Source organism: Triticum aestivum, chromosome 3D, assembly GCF_018294505.1.
Source record: "Triticum aestivum cultivar Chinese Spring chromosome 3D, IWGSC CS RefSeq v2.1, whole genome shotgun sequence".
Classification (NCBI taxonomy): domain Eukaryota; kingdom Viridiplantae; phylum Streptophyta; class Magnoliopsida; order Poales; family Poaceae; genus Triticum; species Triticum aestivum.
In genome coordinates, this window is record NC_057802.1 from 199,591,736 (window position 1) to 199,613,680 (window position 21,945).

Below are 21,945 nucleotides of genomic sequence, written 5' to 3' on the forward strand. Positions count from 1 at the left end.
GGAATGGCGGATGCAAGGAGCAAGTTCATGCAACCAGATGAAGACACGCCGTTTGGTCGACACTTGAAGGAAGTCACCAAGTACTTGAACATAGGAATACCAAGCATCACCGGAACCTACAACGCCACATTACCCGAAGAGGAGAGCTGGAAGATTCAAGTTCATCATTCCAGGAAGGACGTTTGTGCCAGTTACTGAACCCATAAGATTGGTTTTCGAAGCACCAACCTGGAGTTTAGGGAAGAGCATGGCCGCACACATCGCCATGGGACGCATTGGAGAAGTCTACCACCAGGAGCTTAAGGATACAATTTACCAGATTTGTGGACGCCGAGACGCGCAATGGGAGATGATCAGAACCAAGAAGGATGGATCAATTGCAGCTTTCATCCAGGAGCAAAACCAACATATTCGTCGCCAGGAGAACCAGATGTGCACGGACAAGGAAGAACTGAAGAAGGCATTAACGAAGATCAAGGAGCTCCAAGAAGAACTCAAGGCTACACGCGAGGATTATTTGGAGGAAATCAACGCACTAGTAGGGAAGAATGACGACCTGGAGAAGAAGATTGGAGTATTCATGGGAAATCCAGTGCCAAAAGCAGAAGTCGACGAATGCACTTGTCCGGATAACTACATCATCATCGACGACACCGACTCGGAACCAAGTGAAGATGACTTTGTTGACGAAGCTGGAGCAGACATCATGGAGTCTTCAACGGATCAGAATTTCTAGTAGACCACCATATCAGTAGTAGTTTTCCCCCATTTAATAGTATAGTTCAAGCACTTTGTAACGCTAGTTAGATCGATTGTTTTGCCTTGTTTGAATTGATTGAGTGATATTGATTGTATTTGTCTCATGAGCATATGGGTAGTGTTTTCTCTCTAGACCTCATTCTATTCTTAACTCTCATCTTTTCTAAACCTATCAGATGCCTCCGAGACGCGACACCGGATTTGTTTTCCCGCCAGAGATCACCCAGTTGATTCAGCAACAGAATGCCCTGATGCAAGTGTTAGTGCAGAACCAAGGCAACAACAACAACAACAACCCACCGCCACCACCACCTGTTGATCACTTAGCCCGTTTCTTAAGGCTAAACCCGCCGGTGTTTTCCAGTAGCACCGAGCCGATTGTTGCAGATGATTGGCTCCGCAAAGTTGGAAGGGAGTTGACCACTGCAGGATGCACAGATGCGGAAAGAGTGCGTTTTGCCGCACATCAGCTTGATGGACCCGCAGCATCATGGTGGGAGAATTATACAGCCACGCACCCTATTGACACTGTCACATGGGACCAGTTTCAGCAAGCTTTCCGTACAGCACATGTTTCAGCAGGAGCTATGGCTATGAAGAAGCGTGATTTTCGCAACCTACGCCAAGGAGGACGCACCGTAGGCCAGTATGTGGATGATTTCAGTAAGTTAGCACGTTATGCACCAGATGACGTTGCTACATATGCTGCCAAGCAGGAGAAATTTTTGGAAGGGCTGAATGATGAACTGAGTATGCAGTTGATGGTAGCAACCTTCAACAACTACCAGGAGCTGGTAGATAGAGCTCTCATGATTGAAGGGAAGCAACAGCAGATTGAAAACCGTAAGAGGAAGTATGGACAAGGAAAGTACAATTCTGGAGCCCAGCAGAAGCCACGTTTTGCCCCGAACCCGGGAGGACAATTTCAGCATACCCATGGAGGAGGTAGTTCGTACAACCATAATGGCACCAAGAATGGTAGTGGGAATGGAGGAAGCAACGGACAGAACCGCACCAACCCATCTACCCCAACCAAGAGGGATCTAAGTCACATTACTTGTTTCAAGTGCCAGAAGACTGGACATTATGCAACTGATTGTCCTGAAGCCCAAAATGGAAATGGCAATGGAAGCTCTGGGAAGAAGCCGAACCCGTTCAACAAAGGACATGTGAACCACGTGAGCGTGGAGGAGGTTGAAGCTCAGCCTGATGCAGTAATAGGTAAGTTTTTGGTTAAGTCATTTACTGCAACCGTTCTTTTCGATACTGGTGCATCGCATTCATACATATCAAGGGGATTCGTGAATAAGTTTAAGATGTCCACCCAAGTTCTCAAAACCCCTATGTTAGTAACCTCGCCAGGAGCAGAGTATATGGCAACCCAAGGATGTTTTCAGATACCATTGGCCATTGGAAGGCATGTTTTCCCCTCAGACCTCATTGTTTTGGAATCGCAAGGTTTGGATGTGATTTTGGGAATGGATTGGCTATCGTTGTATGGAGGAAACATCGATTGTGCCAGCAAGACGATTTTGCTTACCACCCCGGAAGGAAAAAGGATCAAGTATGTATCCCGGCATATGCCGAAGAGGACTCAAGTAAATTCCTTATCAGGAGTTGTACAGGAGGAAGTACCAGTGGTGAAGGATTATCCGGATGTATTTCCAGAAGAGTTGCCAGGCATGCCACCAGATAGAGACATTGAGTTCTTGATTGAACTTTTGCCAGGCACAGGGCCAATATCTAAGAGACCGTACAGGATGCCCGCAAAGGATTTGGAGGAAATTAAGAAGCAGATCAAGGAGTTACTGGATAAAGGCTATATTCGCCCAAGTTCGTCACCTTGGGGATCACCAGTACTTCTAGTGGAGAAGAAAGATGGATCGCTGAGGATGGTTGTTGATTACCGAGGATTGAATGAAGTGACCATCAAAAACAAGTACCCACTGCCGATGATCAATGATTTGTTTGACCGCCTACAAGGAGCTAAAGTATTTTCCAAGATCGATCTACGATCAGGATACCATCAGTTAAAGATTCGAGAGCAGGATATACCTAAGACGGCATTTACCACCAGATATGGATTGTATGAGTATACCGTTATGTCATTTGGTCTGACTAACGCACCTGCCTATTTCATGAACCTGATGAACAAAGTGTTTATGGAGTTTTTGGATAAGTTCGTCGTGGTGTTCATTGATGATATTTTAATCTTTTCCAAGAATGAGGAAGAGCATGAGGAGCATTTGCGACTGGTACTTGAGAAGCTCAGAGAACATCAGTTATATGCCAAGTTCAGCAAGTGTGAATTTTGGCTGAAGGAAGTTGGATTCCTTGGACATGTTATTTCTGGAGAAGGAATAGCAGTAGACCCTGCCAAGGTTGACACAGTGACAAGTTGGGAATCACCCACGACAGTTGGAGAAATCCGGAGTGTTCTTGGACTTGCAGGATACTACCGGAGATTCATCGAGAATTTCTCAAGGATTGCTAAGCCCATGACTGAGCTATTGAAGAAGGACACCAAATTCAATTGGACTGAGGAATGTGAAGCTAGTTTCCAAGAGTTGAAGAAACGATTGGTTACCTCACCAGTGTTGATTCTGCCAGATCAACGCAAGGACTATGAAGTTTATTGCGACGCTTCTCGTCGAGGACTTGGAGCAGTGCTTATGCAGGAAGGAAGAGTTGTGTCATATGCTTCACGACAACTTAAACCCCATGAGAAGAATTATGCTACGCATGATTTGGAATTAGCAGCCGTGGTGCATGCATTGAAGACATGGAGACATTTTCTCATCGGAAACCATTGTGAGGTGTACACGGATCACAAGAGTTTGAAGTATATTTTCACGCAGAAGGAGTTAAATCTCAGACAGAGGAGATGGTTGGAGCTCATTAAAGATTATGATATGAGATTGCATTATCACCCTGGAAAGGCTAACGTAGTAGCAGACGCGTTGAGCCGCAAGAGTCATGTCAACACCCTCATGACAGGAGAGTTACCTCAGGAGTTAGCCGAGGACCTTCGCGAGCTATGTTTGGAGATAGTCCCAAGAGGCTATTTAGCGACATTGGAGATTCAGTCTACCTTGATGGAAAGGATCAGAGAAGCTCAGAAGACAGACAAGGAGATTGAAGAGATAAAGGAGAAGATGAGCAAAGGAAAAGCCAAGGGATTTCGTGAGGATGAGCACGATACCTTATGGTTTGAGGACCGCGTATATGTGCCAAATGATCCGGAGATCAGGAAGTTGATTTTGCAAGAAGCCCATGATTCACCGTACTCGATTCACCCAGGGAATACCAAGATGTATTTGGATTTGAAGAATACTTTCTGGTGGACCGGAATGAAGAAGGATATTGCAGAGTATGTAGCAGTTTGTGATGTATGTCAGAGAGTGAAGGCAGAGCATCAGAAGCCAGCAGGATTGCTACAACCATTGCCGATACCCGAATGGAAGTGGGATAAAATAGGCATGGATTTTATCACAGGATTACCCAGGACTCGTTCAGGCTATGACTCGATATGGGTTGTAGTCGACCGTTTGACGAAAGTGGCTCATTTCATTCCAGTGAAGACCACTTACACCAGTGCTAAGTTGGCAAAGATATACATGACCAGGATCGTATGTTTGCATGGAGTTCCGAGGACCATTGTATCAGACAGAGGAACCCAATTTACCTCGAAGTTTTGGAAGCAGTTACATGAAACATTGGGAACCAGGCTGGAATTTAGTACAGCTTTTCACCCGCAGACAGATGGACAGACCGAGAGAGTCAACCAGATTTTGGAGGACATGTTGAGAGCATGTGCACTAGATTATGGATCTAGTTGGGACGACAATTTGCCATATGCAGAGTTTTCTTATAACAACAGTTATCAAACCAGTTTGAAGATGGCCCCTTTCGAAGCCTTGTACAGAAGGAGGTGTAGAACACCGTTGTTATGGGACGAAGTTGGAGACCGTCAGTTGTTTGGACCAGATTTGATTAAGGAGTCTGAACAGAAAGTGAGGTTGATTCGCGATAGGCTCAAGGTAGCCCAGTCCAGGCAGAAGAGTTATGCTGATTCTAAACGAAAGGAGACAGTTCACGAAGTCGGAGACCGAGTGTATCTTCGAGTATCACCACTTCGAGGAGTGAAGCGCTTTGGAGTTAAGGGAAAGTTAGCACCCCGTTTTATCGGACCATACAGAGTGTTGGAACGTATGGGAGAGGTTGCTTACAAGCTGGAATTGCCCGAAGGATTGTCTGGAGTTCATGATGTATTTCACGTTTCCCAGTTGAAGAAGTGCCACGCAGAGATGGCTGAGATACCACTGAGAGATACTGTGCCACTGGAAGCGATTCAGCTGGAAAGTGATTTGACCTATGAGGAGAAACCAGTTAAGATTCTTGAGTATGCCAGCCGAGTTACCCGCAGCAAGGTTATCAAGTTTTGCAAAGTTCAGTGGAGTCACCACACGGAAGATGAAGCCACCTGGGAGCGAGAGGAAGATCTACGGAAGGACCACTCCCACCTGTTTTCTAGCCAACCCGAATCTCGAGGGCGAGATTCATCTTAAGGGGGGTAGGTTTGTAACATCCCAAATTTTCAATTTGGTATGTTATACATAGATCATCATTGCATATCATGTTTTATTGCATTTTGACAAATCCTCGATAAATCCTAAGCAACTCAAGGACCCTCGGAGAGAGTTGGGGATTTTCTCGAATTTTCATATTTGATTTTCATCAAATAATAAGACGAGGATTTTGGTTTTAATTATTTTCTCTCCGGAAAAATATTTCATTTAAAAATAAACGAGAGGAGAAAATATGACTTCTCCAAAACAATTGAAATACTAGAGGAAAAATGTTAAAATCATTTATTGGAATTTATTTGGATTTTATTTGCAATTTTTATTGCATTAAAAATATTGCATGTTTTCAAAATATTTATTTTGTGTTAAAAAATGTTCACCCTATTCTAGATTTTCTAACTAGACGGGGAAAATTTATTTTATATTTTTCTGACTTTCATTTATTTTTCTATGAATTATTTTCCGCAGAACGTATTTAAAAAAAATTGTGCGACGCCCGACCGGGCCGAAGCCCAGCCGAGCGCCGGCCCACCCCGTCGCCCTCTCCTTTCCCAGCACGGGAGCGCCGCCGCCGTGTCCATGGCGGACACGGGAGTCCGTGCCGCCGCCGCCGGAGCTTGCCCCTCCCCCAAGATGCTCCCCCCCTTTATATACCCCCCTCTTCTCTCCCCTCATCTCGCCGCCGCCGCACTCGCCTCGCTCGCCGCCGCCGGAGCCCGAGATCGAGCCGCCGCCGCCGCCGGTTGCCGCCGCCCCCCTCGCCGCCCCTCGCACCCCCCCGAGCCCCGCACCCTCGCCGCACCTCGCGCCCCGCCGGAGCCCCGCCGGAGCACTGCCCCGACGAGGTACTGCCTCGCCTCGTTCGTCGCCGGTTTTGTTTTTAAAAAAAACCGTTCGTTTTAAAAAAAACCCTAGATCGGTTTTTTTTGGTTTTCTTATTTTACGAGCATTCACCAAACCGTTCGTTTCAACGAACGCGTTCGTCGGTTTTTCTCTGTTAATGAACGTCCGTTCTTTAAGCGTTCGTCCGTTTTTCTTTTTCATCAGATTTTTCTGCGATTATCTCAGATTCGATTTCTGACCGAATCTTCGTTTCTGTTTAACTTCTCGCTCGTTTATCAGAATCAGGCGATTCAAGCGCCTAGAGTTTCGTCTCGAAATTCTCTTTCCGTTTAGCCTACTCAAACAATTTTTTGCTACAGTAAAATTTGACCTAGATCCAGATTAGTAAACGAAGCTTGTTTCTTTCGCCGTTTGACTTTCGTTGCTTCTTTCGAGTTGATTCTTTTTTGCAAACCGGAGTTCTTAAGTTGAACTTTCTGGTTGGATCTTTCATTCGAGTTTTACCTATGCATTAGATGAGTACTGATTGTATGCTTGTTTGTTTGCGATAGAGTACCCGGAGTGTGCAGCTTGTTACTTCGAATCGCTAGGTTTTGCGGATCATCAGCAAGGCAAGTAACACTTTGATCATACTCTCCATACCCAGTTTTATTGCATTAGATCTATTCCTCAACCAATTGCATGATTAGGATCTGATTAAATTGTGGGATCTAGGAAGTAGTTGAGGTAGTACCTATTACCTGTTTTCTTATCAAACCCTTGGGAGTTACTTCTACTTTGCTATTAATATTGCCATGCTATGCTCGTAGACGTGGATTTGGGTTTGAGAGATATTCATGACAGATGTGAGATGTTTATTAATGGTTCAACTTAAGGTGGCAACTAAAACTCACATCTGGGTGGATTGAAGCACCTGGAGAACCCAGTGTTGTCTGATTTTATAAGGTCCGCCACCCAGGCTCAAAGGGATCATAAGATTGTTCATGCTAGAAACTTCCGTGTGCAGCCACAAGCTATTATGGGCTCTAGCATAGTTAAGTAGGTTACAAGATCTCTTGAAGAGGTGGGCTAGCAGATGTAGGGGAAAGTAGGTGTACCGGTCCATCCAGAGTAAAGAGTGATTGTTTCTGAAAGACTGTGTCTCGGTCATCCGTTTCTCAAACACCATGCAGTGCGAGAAATAAAACGGAGGCGATCGAGTCTTGTGGGGAAAAGTGCGCAAACCTCTGCAGAGTGTACAAACTAATCATGGTTAGCCATGTCCCCGGTTATGGACAACTTGAGTATCTAGTACCTGGATTATCATTTGAATCTCATCACCATGTTACTTTTAATTAATTTTGTTGGGTTAATGAGGACATTTAATTGGGATTGAGTTGGAGGTACCTTCTCAATGTTTAACAACCACCATGATAGTTAAATAAAATTTATTCCTTTGCAGTAGGGAAAAATTGGCTTTTCGCTTAAACTTTAACCATAGAGCTTTCCAGCAGCCATATATGCATATAGTATAGCACTATTCCTGTTCATTACTCTCTATGTGTTACTTTGCCAGCATATTCTATGTGCTGACCCGTTTCTGGGCTGCAACGTTTCATGTTGCAGACTTTTCAGACGACGAGTAAGGTGCCTTAGGTCGTGGTCTTGTACTCAGTGATGCCGCTGGAGTTGATGGACTCACTTATCTTCCAAGTCTTCCGCTGTTATCGTTCTTAGATGGCCTTAAGCCATGTTTATCATACTTAATCTCTTTGGAGATATTCGATGTAATAAGTGTGTGATTGCTACTCTGTTATAAATCCTCCATTTGTATTGTGCGTGTCAGCATTACTGATCTAGGGATGACACTGGTGCACAGCAGCACAGACCATTTGAGGTCTGGTCGCTACAGGGAGTGGTTCCGCTGTGCAATAATTCGCGCCGGACCGAAATCATCGCCATGATGCCGGACTGCAATGTGCATGGCCCTGACCCGAGCTGGGTCGCGCCGGAGGACGTCCAGGTGCAGGAGTTCTTCGACACACTGCACGAGGGATACATCAACGCCGACGCCGAGCGGCTGCTTGTCCAGGACACCACCCAAGCGGAACTGGACTACATCGCCACCAGGGCGAGGGAGGCGCAGCTTGCCGAAGAGGCCGGCAGCGCTGGTGGTGTGGAGTACAGGGCCGCGACTGCTGCGGAGGAGGAGGAGCTCGCCCGATGGGTGGCGGCCGCCGAAGAAGCCAGCAGCGCCGGCACCGAGGCTCCTCTGGTTGAGGATGCGGCCGACGAATTGTCGGAGGAGGAGGCCGGGGCTACTGACCCTCCGGCCACGGGGAGAGGGCGAGTCCTGCGGTGGGCCACTTCTGGCGAGCCGGTATGGCCCATCAGGGCCACACGGTGGCCAAAGTCTCCGGAGGAGTCCACGCGTCAGACGAGGGCCGCAGCGGCGAAGAAAGTGATGAAGGCCGCGGTGGCAAAGAGGAGAGCATCTGCCTCCTCTTCGTCCAAGCACGTTCAGACGCCGCCCTCCTCCCCTCCTCCGGCGGACGCCGACGCGGGGGTCACCTTTGACTTCGGATCCCTCAGCCCGAGGAGGAAGAGAAAAACAACAGATGAGGAGGTTGACGACGAGTAAGTATCTTGCTTCTTTCCCGTCATCTCTGTCTCCTCAATCTGTGTTGCTTGTCTTGACTCGTTTTCATCTTTGCAGGGACGCGGAGACGCTGGCCGGTACTTCAAGGGCGCCACTGGTGGTGTTGAGCAGCCCGGAAAGCAGCCCCTGGCACAGCCCCCAGCGTAAGTTCATTACTCTCTCCTCGTCGACACGTGTCAGGGGTACGACACTTTGGTGCTGACCTTGCTGGGTATGTAGGAGGAGAGCAGCAGGAGGAGGAGCTGCAGGGGGCTAGTCCCAACATGCCGCCCCCATCGACCACGCCGCCCCGAGGGATGTCCCCGGCAAGGGTGCCAAGCACCGAGCCCACGCACATGGAGGAGGAGGAGGAGAACTTGGGTGTTGGTGGCTTTGCCTCGGCGCCAAATGTTGGCGGGGAGGGGACTTCCGCTTCCCAGCCTGGCACTGGTAAGTCGTTCGCCTTTCGCCCCTGCTTCTTCTCCTCTTTTTGAATCTTTGATCTTGTCTCTATCCCACCCTCTTCTTGATATCCAGATCCTTTCTCGGCGGACCGGGAGGACCTGGACACCCTCATCGAGGACGTGGCCAAGGATGCCGCGGCGGAGGCCAAGAAGACCACCGCCGAGGAGGCCGCCAGGGGCGCCGAGGAGGCCGCCAGGGGCGCCGCGGAGGACGCTGCCAAAGGACCTGCTGGGGAGGCCGGCACGGGGCCTGCCGGAGAAGCCGGCAAGCCTGCTGCCGAGGAGGAGGTGGCCGATGACCAGCCTTCCTCCTCCGCTGCCTCTGGCTCCGGCAGGTACCTGAAGGTGAGCGATGATCTCTTTGTCCACCTCCCAGGCGCGTCGAGCACCAGGGCTCCTGTCGAGGGGGAGGTGTTTGACGACGAGGTGCTCGCCGCCACCAGGCTTGAGATCATTGACGAGCCGAGCGTTGGTGGCGACGGCTCCCAGGAAGAGCGGCTCCTCCATGCCATGGGCGCCAGCTTCCGGAAGCTCCAGGCGCTCCACCGCGGCCGCCTGGACAAGGCTAAGTCCAGGATGGCAGTGGCGGAGAAGGCGGAGGTGGACCTCCAAAGGCGCGTCGCCAAGATGCAGGATTGGTTCCACCAGGCTCATGAGGAGTTGAAAACCGCGCAGGGCGAGCTGGCCAAGCGTGACGTTGAGCTCACCATGAAGGTGGCCGACATCAAGAAGGCCCAGGAGACGGCGGAGTGCTTGCCCGCGGCAGCCGAGGCCGCCCGGACCCAGCACCAGGCCGTGTTGAACTCCCAGGAGGAGGACCTCACCAAGCACGAGGCGGACCTCGACACCAAACTCCGCGCCAAGGACGGGGAGGTGGAGAAGCTTATCAAGCAGCGGACCCAAGAGCTGGAGCAGAGGCACAGGGAGGCGCTCGATGCCCAAGCTCTGGTTCACGCCAGCAAGGTGAAGGAGCTAGAGGTGGAGCGGGACGAGCTGAAGGAGTAGGCCCTGAAGCTGTCCCAAGAGAAGGACACGCTCAACAGCGCCCTGGCGGAGGCGCAGGGAGCAGCCGTCAGCAAGGCCGGGGAGCTCTCCGAGGCCAACAAGTCCATCAAGGACGTCACGCTGAAGCTGGAAGGCCTCGAGGGGATGCTCACGGAGGCCAAAGCCCGGGAGGGGACCCTGGACAAGGAGCTGGAGACCGAGAAGCAGCAGCGGAAGAACGAGGCCGCCGAGCATAGGGATTCCGTGGAGGGCATGAACCGCGGGATCGGCCGTCTAGAGGACGTCGCCGGCGGGATCACCGCACAGCTGGCTACCATGGGGATGCCAAACGTGAGATACGCCCCAGAGCGCAGTGGAACCACCAATGCCAAGCTGACCCTGTTCTTCGAGTGCGTTCTCAGGGCCCTGGAGCAGCTTCACGCCAACCGGGCGGCCTCGCTGGCCGACGAGGCCCAGAGGCTTTGCCAGGGCGCTATGACCAAGGCTCTCACCAAGGTGGCATACTGGTACCCCGACCTCGACTTCGACGCCGTGCTGTAGAGCTTGCCAGAGGATACTGACCTCGCGCAGCTCAGGGAGCGCATCAAGCCCATCATCAGCCGTGTCGGCAGGATTCTGAGGGTGGAGGGCCAGCGCCAGGATTAGGCACCCCGTTTCTTGTCGCCACTGCAGGTTCACAACCAAGACAATTGCTATCTTTAGTTAGAACCGCAGCAACAATTTGATGTAATATGACTCTACAGCACTTTTAATATTATGCATGTTATGTCCCTGTTCGATTTTCCTTTGTATGTCCACCCTACGTTTATCGGGTAGGCTTACCGGCGCGTAAACCCAGGGCGGCGTCTTGGGGACGGGTCCCCATTGGCCTGCTGGGTGTGCTTGCTGCCGGGCAAACCACCTCACCGCCCTTAACGCGGCCGCCCGAACTGTCGAGCTTGACTCGAGTCATAATTGAGAGCGTTGCCAAGTGCGGAAGGCTACCTTGCCACCCTCGACGCGACCGCTTGAGCTGTTGAGCGGACTCGAAACAGAACAAGGGCGTTGCCAATTGCGGTAGGGCCCCTTTCCATGCAGGTTTTTCATACATAAAAGGAAATAACTCAAGGCTCTGAATGACTTAGCTTTTCTGTTGCCGCGCCGGCTTCCTTCGCGTTCGCAGGCGGCGCCCTTTTCTCTTGGCCGTCTCCTTCTTGGGAGCCATGGCGATGAAGAACTGCTAGGCCAACTACTAGACCAAATTCTCACAATTGCGCCCCCTACCTGGCGCGCCAAACATGTCGGTGTGGAACGACACCTATGGGATCACAAGAATTCCTACTACGATTGCCGGGGCACAGGGTTGCAAGAAGAGCAGGAATAGTAATCAGCACAAGGATCGTTTACCCAGGTTTGGGCCGCGAGGATGCGTAAAACCCTAGTCCTGCTTTGGTGGATGTATTGACTGTTCTTGAGCTCTCGAACTAGCTACGGTGGTTGTACCGTTCCAGAGAGCCGAATCCTTCTCCAGTATGCCATCGGCCTCCTTTTATAGGTGAAAGGGGCTGCCACAGTGGCACACATGAGGTGGAAAGGCGTACAGTGTCGCGAGCTTATCGCTCGTATTACAGGACAAGATGCATTTAATGCATCACTTAGGTGTCCCCTTGCTTTATTGGGGACGGGAACGAGGCCCGTCCCATCCGTCGCCGCTCCTCCTCGCTTCGACACGCGCCCTAGCCAGCGTTGCATGCGGTGCCATGTAGGAAGGCAGGCAGTTGTGGTGGCGTGGTGGTAGAGCCTCCACGAAGATCTGCATGCCGCCACGCAGGCGCTTGCTGAGTTGGCCTGGGAGCTGCATGTTGCCACGCAGGTGCCTGCCCAGGTGGTTGGGCTGGCAGCTGCATGCGAACGGTGGTGGATACTTGGCTGGTGCGGGCCTGGAGGTGGCCCTGCTAGCGTCCTCGGTGAGGGCCTTGCCGGGTGGCCCGGCAAGGGTCTTGCCGTGGCGCACTGTCATCCCCGGCAAGGATCTTGCCGGGGGTCTTGTGGCTCTCCTCGGCAAGGATCTTGCCGAGGATCGTTGTCTTCTAATGCTCATCTGATCTAGAATATGTCTTCAAAGATCTGCATGCCACCACAGAGGTGCCTCCCGAGCCCTGGCCCAACGTGGTTGATAGTGTTGGAGACCGTGGGCTCGAGGGTGGCTCGCTCTGTTGGTGTTTGGGCGTGCTACCCCGGCAAGGGTCTTGCCGGGGCTGCAAAGGCCGTCCCCAGCAAGGGCCTTGCCGGGGGAAGCTGCTCCGCCCCTTTGCTTCTTTGCGTTCTTGGTCTTGGCGTTGTTCTGGATGTCTTGGGCTTTGGTTTTACCTTGGTTCACCTCCCCTGTTCTGCTTGGTGTGGTCGTGGGCGCGGCTCCGACAGCCCGTGCACAGGTAAAGGGGTACAAAGGTGGCGCCCCTTCTTTTGTACACCGACACCCTAATGGTTGACGACGGGATGGAGTCGCGTGACGGCGGAATCGAGGCTGAAGGCGCGATGGTCGGCTTGGCAGTCGACGGCCATGCTGCCGCCTCTCTCGACGACGGCCAGAGGAAGCAGGAAATGCGGTACGAGCAAGCCGCCAGGTTAGCCAGGGTCATCCTAAAAGGGGACAGGGATCGCAAGCAGGCGGTACTGCTGGCTCAGCACAGAGTGCGGTGGATGGTGCGGGCGGAGGAGGAGGGACCTTGACGATGCAAGGACAACTGCGCCAGTGGCGGCCGCCACACGAGGTGCAGGCTTATGTCCCAGATGGAGGAGCGCGCAACGCCGGATGTCGTCGGGGCATACCAGGGGGCCGTCACGGCAACCCTGCCAAGAGCCAATGTCGTCTTGCCGGAGGTCGCCGGGGCCGACCCGTCGGTCGCGGTAGCCCTGTTGAGCGCTGCGCCCGAGGGAGTACCGGCGATTCCCGATGTCGAGTCTACCCCAGCCTCGATCGATCAAGGTGTGTAGGTCATCAACTTGGCAGCCTCTGCTCCCACTGAGCCCATGATCGACACGCTGATGGACGATGACTGATGTGCGTTCTGGATCAGCATTAGGTGCACAATGTAGCTCTTTTGTGTGCGCGCGGTTCGTTATATTCTTGTAAATTAGTAATATATATATATATATACTCAATTAATTTCTTCATGCATGTCAAATATGTCAATTGAATGGGTTGGCCTGTATGTATATTATCTGAATATGCGATATGGACAATTAGTATGCAAATACCTTCTGGACATCGGTGGTGATCGCCATGTCAAAAAACATGGACATCCTCTACCAGGCACACGGTTAAACGCAATGAGTTGTGTACGATACTAATACTTTCCATGAAAATTTAAGAACTCTGCTAACAGCACTTGAGTAACATATATATAGTCGTTACACTATTCGACAAAAGGGGAATCTTTGTAACGCGGTTTTGACAACCATATGGTGCATATCTACATACTTAACATAGTAACAACTATCACAATTTAAGACACTGAGGGCCAACAACCATATGGTCCATATCTACATACTTAACATAGTAATAGCTAGCACATTTTAAGAGCCTGAGGGCCAACAACCACAACTATCCGCTGGAAGCAGCTTGATCACGGCGACTCGGCATCTCGTCAATGGAAAGGAAGAACCCTCCTATGCCTTGGTAGAGCATGAGTAGAACAGTGTCTTCAATTTTCCAATATGGATGCATTGCCATGACAAGTGAGAGTTGAATGGTTCCATTTCTGCCTTGCAATCACTCTGGCGTTATTAGCAGGCACAAGCGTAATTCGACTACGCCGGGAAATCGATTCAGGAACAACTGCAGCGGGAAATTTATGTTGAAACATAGAATAAAACCCAATTGTAACATATCGTTGACGATATATATAGTTTATGAGCATCAACATAAAACTAAGACTTTGTACCAGTGTTTTGTGCACACAATTATTCTTGTTCAATGTCTGGACCATAGGTATAATTAATCCCATCCAAAATCTAGCGTTCATACGTTGTGTTATCTCTGTCAGATTATCAACAAATTTTATGACATGCTTCAAGTCTTTCCAATAAAATTTGGTATGCTTGGTAACATACAGATCATTAACTATGCATCCAACATATCCTGCTTAAAAGGTGGAAAGGTATTATTTATTCAGAACATGGCAGAAGAATATATAGTGCACATAAATTGGTAAATAGAATTTGTTACTGCCTAGGAATGGAGTCAGAAAATGAAATCACAATTGGTTGCTTAAATAGTGATCAATTAGTCGGGGAAAATACCCCGATTTTGCTACGAAATATGCCAGCATGGAGAAAGTTGGGGAAGTAAACATTCATCGATCAGACTTTGACCGGCTAATGACGTTGGGGACGTAAAAATTCATGTTAATTAGACCAGGTTGTGGTGCACATACTAGAATTTTATTGCCAACTTTGAGTTCTTAAAACTTAGACATTTTTCTCAAAGATCCGCATCAAAATAGGAGTGACCATATTTATCAAGTTTTATGCTAACTGTCATTGTAAATCCATGTTGCATTGCCAATATGACATCCATGGAGTCATCAACAAAGTAAAGTCCAAGGTTCCCTTCTACTCTTGTTCTTACAAAGCCAGGGATGTACTGCTTGAAATGAAAATTAAGATCGTAGATTAGATATATTGAAATAACAGAGCAAGATGCAAAATATGGGAGTAACTGATAGAACAGAACAATATATAGCTGAAAGCAAAGTACAAAAATATATAATTAAAAATACAAAGGTTTGATGCAAATATCAGAGTAATTGAATGAACAATTCATCATTAATTTGCCTAATATAGGGAAAAAATCGGCTTCGACATCTAGGCCGCACGTGGCACTGTACCTTTTATCCAAATGTAACAATAGATGGTATATGTTCACAAATTTAGGCCATGTTGACTGTGGTAGGGCGAGATTGAACATACCGAGCGCTCCCTGAAGTCATCCGGAATGGTGAGATAGCACTTCGTTTCTGACTGGCCGCGACCACACTTGCCCGATTTGTGCTCGCACTGTGGATACCTGAATGAAAACCCTCGAATCAGCTAGAAGAAAAATGAATCCACGACAATTTCCGCCAGTTGATTAACAGCGATGGACGGACTGTGATAAGAGATGAGTAAATATTTTGCTAAATTGATTACCTTCTCCATGAGAAAAATCCCTGGCCCAATCCTGCAGAAATCCCAAATCGACCAGAGTCTAGAATGTCAGTGCATGTCGGTGTAGATAGGCGGCGGCAAGCGGTAGAGGCAAAATCTCGTGCCGTTTGGAGCGCGACCTCCACCCGCTGACGGCAGCCGTTGAGCTTAGAGTGGTCGTTGTGATAGAGGTTGATGAGGTGCAGAGTTGTGGAGGAGTCCGCGGTGAGTGGGTGGGCACGAAGTGGGTGAGGGTTTTCTTTTTCCTTTTGTATGTGTGGGTGAAGACACACGGTTCGCAGAGGTGACGGAGATGAATCATGTGCGATAGTAAATCACCGAGATTGAAGGAAATACCAAATTTCCTTCATCCTTTGTCCATGAGTTTTTTTTCTATGATGAAAATACACCCTGCAAATCACCGTGTTCAAATTTGACACTTTTCCGGCTTCATTTACCATATTTAGGGGATTATGTACATTTTCTAGGAACTAATGCATATAATTCAAATTCAAACAATCGGTGCATGAAAAGGTGAATGACAACGGTCTGGAAAACCATGCTCGTGCTATTTAGTAGATTCTCATGCCTTTTACAAGGAATGGGCAGAGATTTCACATAAATGTGTGGCAATACTCAACCACAAACACGTCGTTTATTGATTTTTCAACTATAGAAAATTGAAATACATGCTTGAGAAGCATGACGGCTGGCATGGTGCCATGGTATGGCATCACTGTTCCCTAGTAAAAATTTGAGAAGGTTTGGCTTATGTCGTCGTGCACGCCCTTCATAAATCGAACCATTACCGAGGAAGTTTCATCGTTTCGAGGGGGAAATCGCCAAGATTGAAGGGGCCGGGAATCCAAATTTCCTTCCTAGTTTGTCATTCTGTTTTTTTCTATGATCAACATACCCCCTCCAATGCAACGTGTTCAAATTTGGCATTTTTCTGGGCTCATTTACCATATTTAGGGGATTATGTGCATTTTCTAGGCATTAAGGCACATAGTTCAAATTCAAACAATCGGTGCATGAAAAGGTGCACAAGAACGGTCTAGAAAACCATGCTCGTGGTATTTAGTAAATTCTCATGCCTTTTACAAGGAATGGGCAGAGATTTCAAGGGAATGTGTGGCAATAGTCAACCACAAACGCGTCATTTACTGGGTTATCAACTATAGAAAAATGAAATACATGCTTGAAAAACATGACACCTGGCATGGTGCCATGGTATGGCCTCACCGTGCCCTGGTAAAAAGATGAGAAGGTTTGTTATATGTCATCATGCACACCCTCCATAAATCGAACCATCATCGAGGAAGTTTCATGGTTTCGAGGGGGAAATCCCCAAGAATGAAGGGGGATCCGAATTTCCTTCGTCCTTGGTCCATGAGTTTTTTCCTACGGTGAACATACACCCTACAAATCACCATGTTCAAATTTGGCACTTTTCCGGGTTCATTTACCATATTTAGGGGATTATGTGCATTTTCTAGGCTTTAATGCACATAATTCAAGTTCAAACAACCGGTGCATGAAAGGGTGCACAAGAATGGTCTAGAAAACCATGCTCGTGCTATTTAGCACATTCTCATGCCTTTTATAAGGAATGGGAGGATATTTCGATGAAATGTGTGGCAATAGTCAACCACAAACGTTTGTTTATTGGTTTTTCAACTATAGAAAAATGAAATAAATGCTTGAAAAACATGACGCCTGGCATGGTGCCATGGTATGGCCTCACCATGCCCTGGTAAAAATTCGAGAAGGTTTGGCTTATGTCGTCATGCATGCCCTTCATAAATCGAACTATCACCGTGGAAATTCCATGCTTTCAAGAGAGAAATCACCAAGATTGAAGGGGAATCCAAATTTTCTTCGTTCTTTGCCCTTGAGTTTCTTTCTACGATGAACATACACCCTGAAAATCACCATGTTCGAATTTGGCACTTTTCCGGGCTCATTTACCATATTTAGGGGATTATGTCCATCTTCTAGGCATTTAGCACATATAAATCCAATCCAGCTATAGCTGCACGGGTGTGATGTGAGGGACGTGGACTGTCGTTCGATCGCGGCAGAACCTACGGTGCACATGCGTGATCCGCGTAGCTGGGGTTCCAGCCAATCATAACGCAACACACAATAGGCTCAGCCCACACTGTTTTCAGAGGCGACGAAGATGAACCGTGTGCGACAATGAATGAGCAAGATTGTAAGGGAAGCCAAATTTCCTTCGTCGTTTGTCGTTGAGCTCTTGAAAACCATCGCACTGTACGGCTGTCCAGCCACTCCTTCCCAGAGCTCTCTCCAAGCATCGTTCATGGCACCGCAGCGCACAGTAACTAGTAAAGAAGCGATGGCATCCCGCCACGCCGTGTTCCTCGCAGCCCGCGACCGCACACATGGTAAGGAAGCGATGGCATCCCACCGTGCAGAGTTCATAGCCGCCCGCGGCCGCACAAGTATGTGGGTGGACTTTGATGCTGCCATGGCCGAATGGGCGGTGGATCTAGACGCGGCCAAAGCAACACAGAAGGAGCGGAAAAGGCAGAAAGAGGTCAAGAGAAGAGAGTCCCGCCGCCGCAAGAAAGAAGAGGCCGCACGCCATGCTGAGGAGAGCTCGGTGAAGATCGAAGCACGGTGGGCTGCCGCCTACAAGGCCAGGAAGGAGAACGATGGCGTCTGGCCAGCATGCCCGGAAGCTAGCATGAGAGAAGTAGTTAGTGCGTGTGTCGCCCGTAAGTTTGTATAATTAATTACGAGCATCTACCAGTACTACATACGTAGTAGTTTTAGAGCAAATTGCTAGTAGTACTTTAAGTTGGTACTATCTATTATTAAAGTACAATGTCGGTAAGAGCATCCTTTGAGGGCCTTGAGCGTTGATTAGCATGTGTTCACTGAAGTTTTGTAGCCGCACCCCGGCCCTAAATACTCCTAAAGCGTCCGCTCGCAGCCACCGGAGACTAGAGCTGGCTGCAGCTGGTTTTTAGTCCCACCTCGCCACGCGAGATGGCCGCGCACCGGCTTAAATTGCCACGCCGACGGATGGCAGCAAGCTTCTCTCTTGTTGCATAGGATCAAATCTGGCTATGCGAGCGAGGTAGGTTGACACTTGATTACATTTCACAAACCAATGATTGTTCATCGGGTCTCACCTTGCCTCGTTCATGTACATTGAATAATCCTGATACAATGAAAGAGATTTATGAAATTAGGTGCAGTTGGAGATGCTGATAGATATAAGAATTATTAGAAGATCACAAAACACACGGTTTCTATGGCGTACCCGTGTGCGTTTTTTTGCGTTAATGATCCATAAGACGGTTACCTATGAGATGTTTCCTAATAATGCAAGCGTACCATTAACCCAAAAAAATCAACTACACGTGTACATTTTTTGGAGATGTGATCTGCCAATTTTCTCTTTTCTTGCACGCAAGTATTTTACGCGCTTCGTCTGTGTTGTGTGTTTCCCCCGCCCAAGTTTCACGTTTTGCAGCAAAATTTTCATTAGGCGCGTGATTTCAGAATTTATTCCTCCCACCAAATCCCCACCCATCAAATTTCCTTAGTATCTCCCCCCACCCTCCCCCTCCCGGCAGCTCAAACCGCTGCCACCGCAACCACAGCTTCAACCACATCTACATTCTGCCAGAGCATCGTTGATCCAGTCAGGTAACCCACCGATCTCTATCACGGCCCTAGCCTGATTGCTTAAATGGCGCCTGCAAAACATCCTCATGCCTCCAAATCCCCACCGCCCCTACATCCAGAGCATCGCTGCGCAAGCCCAACCACATATCACATGCAGGTCGAGGAGCTGATGGCGGTCGATGGCGCGATAGCCGTTGTGCGTGTTGACCCGGAGGAACACCTCGCCTCCGTCGCGCCGACTTGGTGCAGGCTCTGGCCCAGATAAAGTGCCCCAGCGACTACCCCGCAGGACTTACCAGGTATGATCTGACCATCTCAATCTTACCAATACCACTTGCAATGGCTATGTTTTGTATGGTTGATGTATTAAGCATGTTCGTGCCCTGTTTATTTCAGTACTGCACACTGTGTGATGTTCAATTATTCATTGTCCAGCTCAATTTCACCAGTACCAGCAACAACTTACAATACATGACTCATGATATAACTAGAGACTGCCCATTTGCTATTTTTGGTGGATGCTAACCCTGTTGTACTTAACATGCCTGTCCATGTACTTACGCAGGGTCATAATGGGCGATGTTGTTGTTTGCCGTCGAGGCTAGCTGCATCCCATGTCTTACAGTATTTTACATCATTTGTGCAATTGCAATTTAACTTCTAATATTTACTGGTTGCCTGTAGGTACACATGTCAGCGGCACTGATCCATGCTTTGACCCGGAGGAACAGCTCGCCTCCGCCTCCGCCGCCACTGACTTTGGGCGGGCGCTGGCCAAGATGAAGTGCCCCAGCAACTACCTCTCAGGACTTACCAAGTATGAAGTCACCAGTTCAATATTGCCAGTACCAGCTGCAATTAATGTCTATGTTTTGTACGGTTGATGTATTAAGCATGTTGTAGTAAACATGCCTAAAATGTTTTAGCTATTTTCCCTACATATTTATAGACAACTCGGCCATTCTCTGCTCTGGCAGCACCTACCTTGCGATGTTTAACTCTGGCAATTGCATTTTTACCAGTACCCGTTTCAATGGCTATTAAGCCTGTTGCAATTAACAGTTGTATCCACTTTTAATAAATGTATTCCAATGGCTACAAACTTACAAAAAATGACTTACGATGTTGTTAAGCCTGTTGCAAATTACAGTTGTATCAATTTTTTAATCTGACCCTTTGCTACAGTGCTACTCTCCGCAATGAAGATATACTAGAGATGATGTCCATTTTCTATAGTGGATGCTAACCCTGTTGTACTTAAGATGCCTTTCCATGTACTTACGCAGGGCCATAACGGGCGATGCTATTGTTTGCCGTCGAGGTTAGCTACATCCCATGTCTTACAGTATTTTACATCATTTGTGCAATTGCAGATTGGCTTCTAACATTTACTTGCTTCTTGTAGGTACACATGTCAGCGGCACCGATCCACTCTTCGACCCAGAGGAACACCTCGCCTCCGCTGCGGCCGACTTGGGGCGGGCTCTTGTCCATATGAAGTGCCCCAGCAACTACCCCTCCGGACTTACCAAGTATGAACTCACCAGTTGAATCTTACCAATACCAGTTCCAATGGCCATGTTTTGTACGGTTCATGTATTAAGCATGTTGTAGTAAACATGCCTAGCCCATCTTATCTATTTACGCTACCTTTTTATAAACAACAGGGCCATTCTATGCTCTAGCAGCACCTGCCTTGTGATGTTTGACTCTGTCAATTTCATTTCTATCAATACCAGTTTCAATGGATATATTAGGTTGTCTGTTGCAATAAGCAATTCTATCCATTTTTTAATCTGTCGCTTTGCTACTGTGCTACTCTTTCGCAATGAAGATATCACTACATATGTTGTCGTTTTATTACCATTTGCTATTTTTCGTGGATGTTAACCCTGTTGCAGTTAACATTGGCTTTCCATGTAGTTACACAGGGCTACAATGAGCGATGTTGTTGTTTGCCGCTGAGGTTAGCTGCATCCCATGTCTTATACACCATCTGTCCCTAAATATAAGTATTTTAGGAGATTCCAATATAGACTACATACGGAGCAAAATGAGTGAATCTAGATTCTAATATAAACTATGTCTATAATTCTATATACATTCGTATGTAGTTCATATTGAAATCTCTAAAAATAGTTGTACTTAGGTACGTAGGTAGTTGTATTTTACATCATTTGTGCAATCTCAGTTTAGCTTCTAACATTTACCGGTTGCTTTTAGGTACATATATGAGCAGTACTGATCCATGCTTCGATCCCTTTTGTGTATGGGGCAATGAGATATTCATGAACAAGCGTCAAGTGAGGAAACTAAGAAAGATTGTTAGGCAAAAGAAACGGGTGATGGGAATTAAGCTCTTTATTTACACTTCGTCCAAGACAATAGTGAACTTTAGGATGGTAAGTAATGTGTTGCCTTTTCCCCCTGCCCACAACAAGTTACTCTATTAGACCTCAGTATCTGAAATTTTTCTCTTTTCAGTGGTTTTTTAAGCTATTTACTGACGATTACCTTGCAAACTACATGACCGGAGTGGTGGCAACTAAGGTTAAAGTATATAATTCATGCTACCATGATAATGCTCTAGAAGTCTTCCTAAAGGGGTGAAGGATATGGGCGGGCGATCGTCACAAGGGGTTGGACAAAAGTAGTCCGTGCCTATGGCATGCAGGAGGCCACATTTTGGGCATTTCGCTTCTTCAACACCATCGGCAGCCAAAATGATTTACACTTGTCTCTTCACCTTTACCGCCTCTAAATATTGTGGTTCATCATAGTTAATTGTTGTCTAATCCTGTAATTACTGAAAATATTGTACTAAGGATTTTTTTTATGG